The sequence below is a fragment of the Musca vetustissima genome, unplaced genomic scaffold, assembly GCF_032173495.1.
Source record: "Musca vetustissima isolate MV318-11 ecotype Yass unplaced genomic scaffold, APGP_CSIRO_Mvet_v1 utg61680, whole genome shotgun sequence".
In the NCBI taxonomy this organism is placed as follows: domain Eukaryota; kingdom Metazoa; phylum Arthropoda; class Insecta; order Diptera; family Muscidae; genus Musca; species Musca vetustissima.
The window spans coordinates 53,604-65,656 of NW_026882624.1; the positions used below are offsets into that span (position 1 = coordinate 53,604).

A 12,053-nucleotide genomic window follows, 5' to 3' on the forward strand; every position below is an offset into this window, starting at 1 on the left:
TTTCCTGTCATTTACATACCATAGGCTTAATAAAAATATAGAGGGAGTCGTTCGCAGACGAGCGGGAAGTGAGCTTCTAGATATGAGTTGAAGTTTAAATAAAGACTCTCTTCACCCTATGGTCGAGGTAGGTGAAATACTCACAAAAAAGTTAAGGTCTTAGTGAACGAACTAAAGTGAGCCACTATAAGTCTTTCATAGACGAGTTGGAAGAAATCCTTCATGGACGGAGTGAAGGGAGTCTTTATTATATAAGCTGAAGGAGTCTTTATTGACTTAATTGTAAGGAATTCTCTATAAACGAGCTGCAGGCAATATTCAGAGAAGTTGGGGAAGCCGTTACAGATTCCGTGCTGCTGGTGTCTGAATGGAGTCCATATATAGAAAAAAGCTACGGGCAATCTTTATAGATGAACTGAAGGAAGTATATATAGACGAGGCAATCGTAGACGATTAGTTGGTGAGCTTTTATAGACGAGGAAGAGCTTGTTACACTCTTTATAGACTAGCTGAATGTAGTCTGTGTAGACAAACAGATGTATTGATTCGATATGAAATCTTCCAGGTCTGAGGGGAATATTTTTAGACGAGTTAATGAACTTATTGTGAGGAGCCTTATGAGCTATATGGAAGCCTTTATAGAAGAACCGAAGGTAGTCATTTACAAAAAAAAAAAGATTATTGTCAGTCGTCTTTCTTAGTCGAACAAAAAGTACTCCCTTTATGGGTATACGAAGTTCTCCTAGTATAGCTGAAGCCAGTGTTTCATACATGAGCTGGTCCCAACATTGATTCATAGTCTTCCATAGAAGATCAAATGATCAGATTTCGAGAAATATGAAAAAATTGGAGAACTTATAGAGTTCTTCATATGGAAATGTTTTTAATAATCATTACAAATTCACACATACCATCTTGAATTTGGGAAACATATTTTCAGAAATTGTTCGATATATGTTCCTGATTTGACATATCTCCCATATAAAGAACCCAGTATTTTAATCGGTTCGTTTAGTTTTAACCGACTTTTTCCATCGAAGTGATAGTAATTTGGCATTCCGGGTCTTACAGAAAAATGTTGATAAAGGTCCACATTTTGACATTCTGAGAATTCAGGATTTTGGAGGGCAAAGCCTTTTTGGAATCTTAATGGTTTTAACTGAATTTTTCTCATTGTAATTTTGCATTTCTCTATATAGTGGCTGTAATTTGGCATTACGGGATTTTGGAGAGTGAAAAACACCATTGACAATTTTTAAAAAGCTCCCTTTATTAACATTGCTTCCATATACATGTCCCGTCCTATTTTCGGTACTTCGAAAATTTTATTCCGGCATTCCGAATTCATATTACAATTTGAAAATTTCGGATTTAATCGGAAATTCAATCCAATATCAAGATTAACAGATTTAAACAATTTTGAAACTGGGTGGTAGGCACCAGAAGGTGTAGACCGACGGGTCCCATTCTCGGGACAAATATAAGTACGGTAAAAAATATTACTTTGTGCAAAGCTTCGATGAAACATGTACAATTTTTGACCTTTTGTGGGGGAGATTCTAGAAGGAGTGGACCGATGAATGACATCTTTCAACAGTATTCAGTCATAGTTATAATATAAGGTTGTGCACAGTTTTGGGCGGCTCTATAGACGAACGACTATCAAATCGGATAGTCGTTCGCATGATATTTTAATTTTCAACAAAATTTTGATCATTTTGTGGGGTACCAGAAGGAGTGGACCGATATCCTCCATCTACGAACTTAATCTAAGTTTTAAATAACTATTGTGATGTGCAAATGTTTAATTAAATTGGTTACTCCCTATGAGAGTTATCGTGTGCACCAGCCGGTCAGCCAGAAGGACGGACATTTGTCTGAAACGGATGTGGTCCAAAAGAACATTGAACCAATTTTTCGATGAGGAACAAAGTGTTTTTACCCTCATTAGCCACAAAGATGAGCGTATACAAATCCATATCCCTTATATATATGCCAGACCAAGTTTCCGTATTTTTCATTATATGATCATGGAATTTTTGCCACAAAATTCCGACAACATTACTTAGTACTTTTTCCCGATCAAAAAAGTCTTACATAAAATGTTTTAAATGGCGCCCAACATAAGGGCAACCGCTTAATTTTTGATATGTTGAAGTTCCTACTCCAATATATTGGCATAGGACACAAAGTTCCCCGAACATCATTTCATATCTGTTCCCGGTCACAAAAAAAAACTTCTTATCAGACATTGTTCAATAGATTTAAATGGCGCCCAACATATTGTTACCGCTTAATTTTATCCTGAGTGCCTGTAATTTGGCATTTAATAAATTTTAGATTATAAACAACATTCCATATAAAACTTCCGATCTCTTTAACATATTTTGAATACATACCACATGGTGGAGGGTATAAAAAGTTCAGCCCGACCGAATTAAACTACATTTGTAGTTGTTATCAGTAATGTATAGGAATACCTAAAATGCAATCTTAATTAAAAAAAAAAAAAAAAAAAAAAATTTCAAAATGCCAATAAATGTTGGACCTTTTCAGTCGATTTTTCTTGGTAATTAAAAAAAAATATATTACACAGTTTTAGTTAGGCAGAAGATATTCATCTTCTCCATGAGAAAATATCCAGAAAGCCCAGGGATTTCTTCGAAATGCTCGAATAAAATCATTTGTAATTTACATTAGAAAACCGATAGGTTTTATTCAAACAAATTAAAATATATTTCCAATCGTATGTATACAAAATTACAGACATTTGTAATTATTATCCTGTTAGACCTATATGACGACAAGGTACAGACAAAAAAATCGTATTTTCTTAAGAAATCCAAAATTTTCCAGCATCTTTCACATCCACACACACACACACACACACAAATAGTATATTCGTATGTATGTAGATAATTGTTTAAAAACAAACAATTTCTTATGATAACATTGAAAATCAATTTAATTCCCCAACCATTAATTATTAATTTCAACATTTCAGGACATCAACAACAATTTCTTATCTAAAAAAATGGTCATCACTTCGGTAACATTTTTCTCGCGAAATACTGAAAATAATTTAATTACAAATAAAAAGACAACAACCGTATGCCAGGTAACAAACAAATGTAAACATGATTTGAATACGACAACAACAACATTGCTCCTCAACTTATCACTTTTTTTTTGCGCAGTCGCAGGAAATGGGAATAGCCTTTGTTTTGTCTTCTGACCTCATTGAAGACAATCAAAATGTAATAAAAAAAATCAACACGAAACGGGAATGATTTATGTGAGGAAAGACACTGTGAAAAATATATTACATTCAGCTGAATTGTATTTTCAATAGAAAATTTCCTATTCAGCCATGGCTGAATAGATATTTTCAATAGAAAATTTCCTATTCAGCCATGGCTGAATAGATATTTTCAATAGAAAATTTCCTATTCAGCCATGGCTGAATAGATATTTTCAATAGAAAATTTCCTATTCAGCCATGGCTGAATAGATATTTTCAATAGAAAATTTCCTATTCAGCCATGGCTGAATAGATATTTTCAATAGAAAATTTCCTATTCAACCATGGCTGAATAGATATTTTCAATAGAAAATTTCCTATTCAGCAATAGCGGAATAGATATTTTCAATAGAAATTTTCCTATTCAGCAATGGCTGAATAGATATTTTCAATAGAAAATTTCCTATTCAGCAATGGCTGAATAGATATTTTCAGCCTGGCTGAATAGATATATTTTCAATAGAAAATTTCCTATTCAGCCTGGCTGAATAGATATATTTTCAATAGAAAATTTCCTATTCAGCCTGGCTGAATAGATATATTTTCAATAGAAAATTTCCTATTCAGCCATGAAAATTTCCCATTCAGCCATGGCTGAATAGATATTTTCCTTACAAAATTTCCAAATCAGTCATGACTGAATAGATATTTTCGATAGAAAATTTCCTATTCAGCCATGGCTGAATAGATATTTTCAATAGAAAATTTCATATTCAGCCTGGCTGAATAGATATTTTCAATAGAAAATTTCATATTCAGCCTGGCTGAATAGATATTTTCAATAGAAAATTTCATATTCAGCCTGGCTGAATAGATATTTTCAATAGAAAATTTCCTATTCAGCCATGGCTGAATATATATTTTCAATAGAAAATTTCCTATTTAACCTGGCTGAATAGATATATTTTCAATAGAAAATTTCCTATTCAGCCATGGCTGAATAGATATTTTCGATAGAAAATTTCCTATTCAGCCATGGCTGAATAGATATTTTCGATAGAAAATTTCCTATTCAGCCATGGCTGAATAGATATTTTCGATAGAAAATTTCCTATTCAGCCATGGCTGAATAGATATTTTTTAAAGAAAATTTCATATTCAGCCATGGCTGAATAGATATTTTCAATAGAAAATTTCCTATTCAGCCATGGCTGAATAAATATTTTCAATAGAAAATTGCCTGGCTGAATATGATTTTCAATAGAAAATTTCCTATTCAACCAGGCTGAATGGAATTTTCAATAGAAAATTTTCAATATTTTTTCTCTAATTTCTCTAAGTGTACATTTGAATATTCTGTATTGAGCGAATGTTGAATGAGTACAGAATTAAAATAACAAAGGTAATCATCATCTACATGTGCGGAATGGACAAATGGCAGGTCACATTCAAACAAAAGACGGATATGATGATGCCCTTCTAATGGCTGGATGATTGGATGGGAGAGTGGACCGACCGGTCATGTATGTAAATGGAATGGAGGACTGTTAAAAGCTTTTTTAAATTAGTTTTTATTGTGTATACTTTGTTACTCCCCACTACATACATATTTTAAAACGAAGTCTCCAACATTTTTGTCGGAGACTTAAAAATTAGAAAATTCGGAGGAAATTGAAAATTATGTCGATTTGAGGGAAACAAAGGTCAAATATTTATGGGAAAATAAAGTCTCCTCTTCTATAACAGTTCATTATTCTATCTATGAAACCGTAAACTCTTATACTATATAAGAGTTTACACATCTTTTCATTGTGAGAGGACCCTCCTCTATATACTATGTATCAAAAATTCCTTCATCCATTGTTAGAATATTGTCCTTAATGTTGACAGGCATTTCACAGGATATTCGTCATGACAGCAATAACAATCCAAGTTGACAGACACACATACATACATGTATGTGTGTATGAATATTGATTCACTTTTCCTATCTATTTTTTTGTAGAATAATCCTTATCTAAAACAAACAATCGCAGCTTTCAATGGTTCTGACGTTAGGACAGCTTCGGTTCGACTGTTCTCCAAGGAATGTCAAATTTCTATTCACTGTGTTTTGTCATTTTGTGTGAGTGTGTGTGTTTCAAAATTCACATTTCATATTTTTTCATGCAAATTCTTTGTCTCCCTAGCCAAGTGAAGTGAACATCACGACGACAAGTGACAAACAAAAAAAGTAATTCTTTCGTGATATGAATATCCCTTTGGGGAAGTTATCACACGACCTACATTCAAGTGCCATTGTGTGTATATATGTGTGAGATTTTCTTCTTGGCAACAGAATCTATTTTTGTTGTTGTCTGTTAATAAAAAGTCATAGCATGTCCTTGCCGATGATATTTACACATACATAGATGTGTATGGATATAAACATGATTAAAAAATAGTTTTCAATGAAAATCTATAAGCTATGATTTTTTTTCAATGTTTTTCAATGATTTCCCATTAGTGAGGATTTTGCAGAGACTATCTATAATCGATTATTAACTTAGATTAAAACATATTCTTTTCATATAAACATATGTTTTGAAAAAAATGCAACCAACTGCTGCAGACTGCTGTCATTTCTAAGCCACACGTCGGACAGCTGTTAAAATTATTCTAGTGACAGCTCATTATATTGTTTATAAGCGTACAAAAGTATTTTGGTGAGAATTTTCCAGAAAAAAAATTATTCGTAATGAAATTCAAGCGTCATAGAATGATTTCTTTATCAGCCCAATCGCCGAAATTTGGGGAAATTCTATTCCCACGGAAAGCTTTTCTCTTGAGAGAAAAATCCTCCAATCGTGGAAAATATGGGAGTAAATTTTTTGGAATATGGCACCTCTTTTTAATCAACTGTGGGTCCTTTTCGTACTTTGTGTACCCTTATTTGTTTGCGCAAATTTGTGTGTGTTGTTCGAAATAATTAAAAAGAAATAAAGAATTGAAACCAGAAAAATTAATAGGTTTATACATAGAGCCTATTTAGAGGATGTTGCTACTTCCAGAGAGCAACAAAGAACTTCTACAAGATTGTCAAGAAGACAATTGCGAGATAGTTCCAAACCTCTTGAATTGCCACAATCATAGTAAGTGCATAAAAGTTACGTTTTTTGATCTGAAGATGGATATCAAACTGGCGTTGGGAAGGATTCTGATGTTGGTATGGCACAATCAAAATTTAGTTCTATCCTCTCCGGCGTACTTCCCAAAAGATTCAAAAAATACTACCGGGTAGGCAAACCAGCATTCCAATATTTGTTGGAGGTTTTGGCGCAACATACTTACTACTTACTTAGCTGGCTTCTTACAGAACAGTTGTTCCATAAGCCGAGCTTATAAAAGATTTCCAAGCGCGTCGATCTTGTGCGCAAGTCCATCAATTTGGAAGACCACGTTCCAAGATGTTGTTTTCTACTTGGTCTTTCCATCTAATTCGTGGCCTTCGCCTTCTACGGGAACCATCAGTAGGCTCGCTTTTATATGCCTTTTGAGCTGGGACATTTTCATTCATCCGCACAACATGGCCTAGCCACCGTAGTCGCTGCAGCTCAATACGACTGACTATGTCGATGTCCGCGTATAAATTGTAAAGCTCGTGGTTCATTCGTGATATTCACCGTCGACGCAGATCGGCCCGTAGATCTTTCGGAGAAATTTTCTCTCAAACACCCCAAGAGCTGCCTCATCTGCTTGCGCAAGTACCCATGCTTCAGATCCAGTGTTGCCGTTCGAAGATTTTTTTCCGCCCAAAATTTCCCCTAAAAAGTGCCAAAATGAACAATTTATGCCCAAAAAATCAAGATTTGAAAAAGTATACCCTGACGTTATATATTAACAAGTAAAAAAGTGTCATTGTGTGGCGTTGTGTGAGATATATACCCTCACCCTATGGTGATTTATTACTCATTTTAAAAAAGGTATATGTTTAATTAAAGATGTTTCGGATTTTTTTCTTTTGTAGGATGTACCAGAAGAGAGGGCAGACTTGTCCCACCTTATAACTTGATCTAGGCTTGGTAAATATAATAGGTTGTGCAAAGTTTGGTTCAAATCGGGCATTCCAATCGCCTGATATTGGATTTATAAATATTGAAAATTTTTACCTTTTTGGGGGGAGGTAACAGAAGGAGTGGGCCAATGGGTCCCATCTTCAAACTTGATCTAGGCTTGGTAGAGGTAATAGGTTGTGCACAGTTTGGTTCAAATCTGACAGTTCATTAGCCCGATATTGGATTTATAAATATTTCTGGCTGGTGCGCACGATAACTCTCGAAGGGAATAATCCTAATATTTCTTCTAAACTTAGTTTAAGTTCAAAGATGGGGAATATCAAACCACTCCTTCTGATACCTCCGACACAAAAATGTTGATGATGTTGACGATGGCATGCATCGGTTCAATTCTTCTGATACATCCTCACAAAGTGTCCAAATTGTCATTATATATAAACCCAATATTAGCCGATTTAAACAAGGCAAATTTAGGACAATTATCGGCTACCATCATCTGTAATACCTCTCCCACAAACAGTCACAACTTAAAAAAAAAATATCCACCAAGGGTATAAGGGTATATATCTGTCGGAAACACCAATCTCTAGATGGGCCAGAAAAAAGCCAAAAATAAATTAGTTGGTCCATTTTATCGCCCAAATATTTACCGATCATTGACCTAACCGATAGGTGCCGTCTTTGTGCAGAACATACATGCAAATGACGTAGGATCCATAATTACAAATTATAATGAGCAGACGGTCAAGATATATCGGTATACTTTAAGGAGCAATATTACGTCTTTATTAATTCTTGGGCCTATAATATAACTCACAACATCGAGAAAACAAATATAAAAATATCAATTTGATGAAAATAAAAAATGCCCAAAATCCGCCCAAGTCATAAATTTTACATTTTTTATGCCCACTTTCGGCAACACTGTTCAGATCCATATAATAGCACGGGTAGTATCAGCATCTTGTAAAGTGTGAGTTTGGTCTGGCGGGAGGTGGCCTTGTTTCTAAACTGCTTATTAAGACCATAGTAGCATCAGTTGCCCATCACAATCCTTCTCCGAATTTCAAAACTGATGTCATTCGTTTTATTTATGGCGGTACCAAGGTATATAAAGTCTTTAACTACCTCGAAGCTGTAGTTCTCAAGTTCCACAGTTGGTCCGAGTCTACTGGACGTCTTGCGCGTTGATACCATCAGCTTGGTCTTCTCGCCGTTTACTGCCAGACCCACTTTGGCAGACTCCTTTTCAATTTGTTCAAAAGTGGCTGTTATCGCTCGCTATGTTCGACCCGTTATATCGATGTCATCGGCGTAGGCGAGTAACATATGCTGGTTGGTGTGCAGAGTGCCATTGCTGTTCACATTTACATTTCGTATGACCTTTTCCAGCAGGATATTAAACAGGTCATATGACAAACTGCCACCTGGTCTGAATCCTCGTTCGGTATTGAAGGGCTCCGAGAGGTCCTTTCCTACCAGTTAAAGTTATCCAGCATAGCCGTATTAATTTTGCAGGAAAGCCGAACGCAGACATGGCATTAAATACCACTGAGTGGATTGGTCTGTGGAATGCGGCTTTTTAGTGGACGAATAGGTGAAATGTGTCGATGAGTTTTCGTGGGTCTTTTCCAGGATTTGCGCTGGATAACACTTTATATGCGATAAGAAGGAGGTTAATTACTCTATTGTTGACACATGTCGTATTTTCTGCCTTTTTAGTACACGGGACACAGCGTCTGACCACTGGTCTTGAATAGTTCGGCTGGCAATCCGTCGGCACCTGCTGCTTTATTATTCTTTAGCGGACTAATTGCTATTCTCACCTAATCTTGGCAAGGTGTTATACAATCTATACCATCATCTCTAACGGGTTCTGGGGTATCTTCTTCACCGTTACTACATGATACCAAAAGCTTTGCAAAATGCTGCTTTCAGATCCTCAAAATGCTATCTGTATCTGTCCAAGGCTTCCATCTTCATCTCTACAGAAGGATGTGCCGGCACCAAAGTGTTTGGTATTTTACACATCGGCAAAATTTCTGAACTTCATTCTGACTCCTGTACATCTCGATTTGCTCACGGAAAATAAGTTTCTCCTCTCTCTCATTCTCCTCATAATTCTCTCTCGCATTTAATTTTGCTACTGTTTGCAGGGTTGCCCATACGTGCCATTTTTCACCACATTAGCATTACGACACTCCTGATCGTACCATGGCATGGGTTTCTTGATGATGGTCTTTGGTACTCAATTGTTGTTTTTGCTGGAGTTTGTAGGGAATAGGCAATTCTTTGCTATTTTGCTTCTATGTTATAATCGGGACAAGGAGTGCTTTCGACTAGCAAGTGGATAAGTTGAGCGGAATAGCCTTCTGCTAACTGTTGTGTTTGCAGCCTTTTTGATGTCAAGTTTTTGTGTTACATTAGATCGCATCCTTGCTGCTACATTAAGACGAAGTGCGAACCTTGGCTGCTACAAGGTAATGGTTCGAATCGATATTCGCTCCTCAGATCGATCGAAGGGTTAAAACACTGGATGGTTGCCTTCCGTATCAATTTTATTTGTCGTTATTTGATCGGAACAAATCCAGGTGGCCTTGTGTATATCGAGATACTTGAATCTGCTGCTCCTAACCGCCATGTTTTTTTGCTGCCGAAAAGTAAATCGACCTCATGCCGTTGTCAGATGTTTGTTCATGGAGACTAAATTTTCCGACAGGGGGGCCAAATTCATTTTCCCTTCCGAATTTTAATGTCATGACCAGGGCAGACGCCATATGGTGTTTCTAAGCGCTCATCTCGTCTTTGTTTCGCTCATCGACTGGAGTGAATCTGAAGACGAGGTCTTTCATTCTCCAAATTCCTGTATCGTTGCGTAGCAGTTATAATACAGGACGTAATCATCTGATTTACTTACTCCAGTCCCTTTCCATTGCATTTCCTGTAAGGCAAAAATATCGGTTTTGCACTTCCTGAGTACATCCGCCAAAGCAATAACTGCGCCAGTTCTGTACAATGTGCGCACATTCAAAGTCACTCGTTTTTTTGTTTAGCGCTGCTGATGACTCGAGTAAATGTCAAAGTTCGTACTTTCTGCTTGAATTCGATGTGCAATGTTGCCAACCATGTGAAATATTATAAGGAAAATTTTGACAGATCGTCGAGACAAAAGCAAGAGTTTTTGTTTTGATACATCACTTTATTATTGCATCATGGGAGTACATATTTATTGAGCCATGATGGAGGGTATGAAAAGTTCGTGCCGACCGAACTTAACGACTTTTTAGTTCTTTGGACAGTGGTAATCATTAATTTGCTCACATTTAACTAGTCCGATGCTAGAAAACAAACAAACCCATAATTATCAATGTCAAATACAACGCTGTAATTTCATCCTGCGATTTTACAAATATGTAATAACGTCCAGCAGTTATCACAGAGAACATAACTTGTTGTCGTTCCTCTTCTTCATCATTTAAGCTATATTTAAAGTGATGAACCAGTTTTCATGATATCTGTTATTAGATCTGTATCTTTCACACTCGATTTAAACTGTCAGGCATGGATATGAAATTATCCAACTTGTTTGAATATCGCTAGTGTAATATTTCATCAGTATCATCGTTTTTCCTTCCTCGCATATCTCATCGTTGTTATATAATTTCCTCACTTAACATTTATTTTGACTTTCCGCGGCGATTTTCCACTTAAATATTAATTATCTCGCTTTTATTTGTTCAATACTGGTTTTTGTGTTCGCCTATGTTTATTTGCTGTGCGTAATGACAGGCCAGTCAGTAAGCATATATTGTGCTCCTTTCCTTCACAACTGAACCTGTTTTTTATTCATTGACTTGTTAGCCATACGTTTTGTGATGCATTTTGCCATGACATGGGGCTCCATGCGTGCCATCCATCCACAAAACAAATATATACTTCGAGCGGTGAGCGTGAAAATGCCAACACCAAAGAGGAAACGAAGTTGAGGAGAAAAAGTATTCACATTATAAAGAGTTTGTTTTTTTTTCATTTTGATGATATACTTTTCCAGCATGTTGCTGATTCCGCTAACCACAGAGGTGCATATTAACGGCATTTGTGGTTTTATGTGATGATCGTGAGGTCTCAGAAACCTACATGAACCACTTCTTAAAAGCATGGTTAACAATTGGATTGATGTGTGTTATGAATGTGATATTTCCAAGGAAGCTGCAAAATCGAAAACATAATATGTTGACGAGGGTTTTTGTGTTCCTGAATCATAAGTTGGAATCTTTATTAAATTTGTCGTTACATTTACAACACCGTGAAATAATCGCCGGATACCCGATAAAGTATACAGATTCTTGTTCAGAATAAATTTTAAATTTCTTCCCTAAGGACCTTGCAAAATGCATATTTCAAACGAAATAAATATAAAATATTTTTTATATTTTTGAAAACATTACCCATACATTTACACATTTTGTATATGGCTTTGACATAACAAGCCACAATTAGACGTTATTTGAAAGTTTTTATAGACTAACTTGTATGATTGTACCATGGTTCTCATTTAAAGTTTTTATTTCACTTTCATATGAATATACATGAAGTTTTTACTTTATTTTACAGGCGAATCTTCTAATGATCGAAATTGTTTTCGACTTTTTATTTAGAAATTTGTGAGTCCTGCTATATATTTAACTGTAATTCTAATATATTCAATTATTCAAATTTATATAAAAATTGGCTTAAAATCCGTTAAAAATTATAAA

The 12,053-nt window shown here is 35.5% G+C and overlaps 1 protein-coding gene across 1 annotated transcript in view; it reads right to left on the minus strand.

Moving 5' to 3' along the window:
* The window catches only part of LOC133329178 (short-chain specific acyl-CoA dehydrogenase, mitochondrial-like), a 155,267-nt gene that overhangs the window by 39,834 nt on the left and 103,380 nt on the right, over window positions 1-12,053 (minus strand). The gene's annotated exons all lie outside the window — the stretch shown is intronic.